The following is a 3,236-nucleotide window of genomic DNA, read 5'->3' on the forward strand; positions in this document are numbered from 1 at the left end:
GGGGGGGGGCTTGTTTCGTAATAGATAATGCTAGAAACACATATCCGAAGGCAAAACGGTTTTTAGAGCCCTGGAAAATTTCCGACGTTATTCTACAGGAATACCAAAACCGTTAAACGGCTGTAAAAGAAAAATACAAACTGAAGTGGGAACGAACATGTAGTCGAGTCTCGAGAGAAGGCACGTACAGTGGTAGGGGACAAGGGGACGAGATAAATTCGGACATGAAAGAATACGAATGAGCTTTATTTTGTGTGAACTTATCAAATATCAGAGGACGGAGCATAACCTCGCCTCTTCGTCCGACAATGTGATTAAAGGGAAATAACTACGGGGATACAAATAACAAAAACACTTGAAAGTGTAAGACATTAATTTGTTTTATCTTTCACTTATTTCAGGCTTTGGACTGCAGCGATGCTGGGGCACCACCTTCAAGAGCTTAGTCGAACAGATCGACCCTAGTACTAATTTTAAGGTTTGGTACTTATTATATCGTATCTTTTGCCGAACCGCTTGGTTACGGGAACGTAAACAAAACAACACGGGTTGTCAAGCAACGGGGAACAAACACAGACGCGCGCGTGCGTACTCACACATACACACACACACACACACACACACACAGCGAGCTTCCACATAGTTACCGTTTACCTAATACACTCACAAGATATTGGAAGATTTAGAGAAAGAAAAACGTATCAATACTCGACTTGGACTAGATTGTCGCTACAAAAACCCCGAACGAATAATATCACATTTTATCGGTGAACGTAAAGAATACGTACACCCGGTGTTTAGGGTCATTTTATCTTTATTTTCTTACCCGTAAGATGTGTTTTATTGCTTGACAGAGTGTTCACTGTTTTACAAAATCAAACTACGTTTGCATTCGTATATGTATGCGTATGTATGTGTGTATTCCCAACATTTCCTTTATCGCATTCGTAGAGATAACCTCCTCCGCATCACCTATTTCCTACAAAACCTCCGTTGTCAGTTCCTCGGAGTGCTCTCCAACGAGCTCGTTGATGTCACCTTCATCCATGTCCAGGCCCGTGGACTTGCCGAGGGATACAATCTCCTCTTCCATTGCAACTTCGGGTTCGAGTCTTTCAAAGTCCATTTCAGACACAATCTCAGCCCACAGCTTCTTCAACGCAGAGGTCAAGGTCCTCTTTGTAAAATTTCTTATTTCTTTATTGCCCACAAGGGGCTAAACATAGAGGAGACAAACAAGGATAGACAAAGGGATTAAGTCGATTACATCGACCCCAGTGCGCAACTGATACTTAATTTATCGACCCTAAAAGGATGAAAGGCAAAGTCGACCTCGGCGGAATTTGAACTCAGAATGTAAAGACAGACTAAGCATTTTGCCCCGCGTGCTAACGTTTCTGCCAGCTCGCCGCCTCTTTGTAACATTCTGTCAGGCCATATCGATAATTCTGAGACACATCACGATTTTGTAGTGGTCCTTCCAGAATTCACGAAGGATGAAGCTTGTGCTCTCCGTCACCTCAAAGCAGCGGCGGAACAGATGCTTGGTGAAGAGCTTCTTGAAGTTAGAAATCACCAGCAGGTCCATGGGCTTCAGGATAGGGGTGGTGTTGGGTGGAAGGTAGAGAACCTTTATAAACTTGAATCCTTCGAGGATGTCATCTTCGAGGTTAGGTGGTTGAGCAGGTGCATTGTCCAGGACGAGAAGGGCTTGCAGGGGTAGGTTTTTCCCTGGAGATATTTCTCAACATCAGTACCAAAGACCAAATTCATCCACTCCACAAAGAACTGCCTGGTGACCCGTGCAAAGTGGGAGGAGGGGGTATAAAATGCTTGGTCAATGTCAAACTCTCCCCAAAGTCCAGCGACCAGCTGCTTTGCCCAAACGGTTTGGTGGTCTGGGTCTGCGCGAGTTTTCGTCTCTATCTCTTCTCTGTTTTCTTTCCTCCATCCATGCTTGCTCCTCTTTGGCAGGCAACATCCTCTCCTCTCCAACAGAGAGCTAGATGAAGCTCTGTGAAGAAAGCTGGGTTTGTCAGTTCCTGTTAGTTGAGCATAGACGGAAGCTGAGAGTATGGGATAATCAGAGTTTAGGTGCCACTTGTCATCGTTGGCTGCTCGCCTTACCGAGATCCCCTCGATTCCACACGTCTTCACGGTCTGTCTTGTCGCCTAAATGCTGGTCATTTCACTTGTCATATCGAGCTAAACTTAATCATTAAGCGGGCCTTGGCTCGGATTAATATCATCTCAGTTCTGGAGCCGGTGGGATTATCCAGAAGCGATGGAAAGAGACCAAGTGGTCTTAGCCTCTGATCCTGCGCTAGAGGTAGGTGTCTCGTTTGGGATGCCACAGTCTGTAACTCTTTTGATCCCTCCCTCATCCCGGGTGTTGCGGTAAATGGGGGCATTGCTGCTTCCATAGCCGAACGGAACAAAACCTTGAAGTATTGGGACCTGGCAGTAAACTATCCCTTCCAGCCTGTGGTGTTTGTGATGTTTACTTTTCATATTTAATAATCTTTTCCGTTTTGTATGATTTGTCATAAAAAATATCAGATTCAATAAGATATTCCATCTTTTCACTTTAGTTTCTTTGTTTTATTGAGGATTAAACAATTTTTGTAGTTGAGGGAGATAACCCAATTTTTTTAATGGGGGTGAGATAACCATAAGTACCCTCTTTTCTTTTTCTTTTATAAAAACTTGTATTATAGAAAAACAAATATCAGTAATTATAAGTTTCATACATAATGACATTGTTACGGAAAATGAGATTAGTGAATGTAGAATACAATTAAGTATAACCTAACTAATGAAATATTTCGCGTAATATAAAAGAAATGAGTTAAAATTTGTTTCGCGTAATATAAAAAGAAATGAGTTAAAAATCGTGCTTATGTGCTCGCTCCCCCACTAACTTTAGAACCTGGTAACTCCTTTGTGCGCGGCCCCAGCCCAGTTTTGGGGTTGAAGATCAGGGTTTCGAAGTAACCAATAAGCAAATTGGTGTAGTTGTAACTCATTCTGATAACCACTGCCACTCCATTAACGAACAGGCTAAGAACTGTGGGGAAAACAGAAAACATTTGAGAAGAGGGTTCGAGTATGGGACAACGATCCCCCCCCCCAAAAAAAAAAAATTAAGTGCCTCTCCTCACCATTTTTCCTTTTGTTTCTTGCTCTCGCTCTCCCTTTTCCCTTTTCATCGTATTCCTTTTCTTTTCATTTCCTTT

General features: G+C 42.8%; 1 protein-coding gene across 2 annotated transcripts in view; it reads left to right on the forward strand.

Annotated features, from left to right (window-relative positions):
- The window catches only part of LOC106873758 (mitochondrial coenzyme A diphosphatase NUDT8), a 30,644-nt gene that overhangs the window by 9,831 nt on the left and 17,577 nt on the right, over positions 1–3,236 (forward strand). Inside the window, exon 2 of one of the 2 annotated variants that reach the window (XM_052969087.1) lies at positions 402–478. The gene's annotated coding sequence lies outside the window, so the exon portion shown is untranslated. Of the gene's footprint in view, positions 1–401; positions 479–2,102; positions 2,330–3,236 lie in introns of those variants that run through there. The other variant, XM_052969088.1, reaches the window with a different exon arrangement.

The sequence above is a fragment of the Octopus bimaculoides genome, chromosome 6 (genome assembly GCF_001194135.2).
Source record: "Octopus bimaculoides isolate UCB-OBI-ISO-001 chromosome 6, ASM119413v2, whole genome shotgun sequence".
In the NCBI taxonomy this organism is placed as follows: Eukaryota; Metazoa; Mollusca; class Cephalopoda; order Octopoda; family Octopodidae; genus Octopus; species Octopus bimaculoides.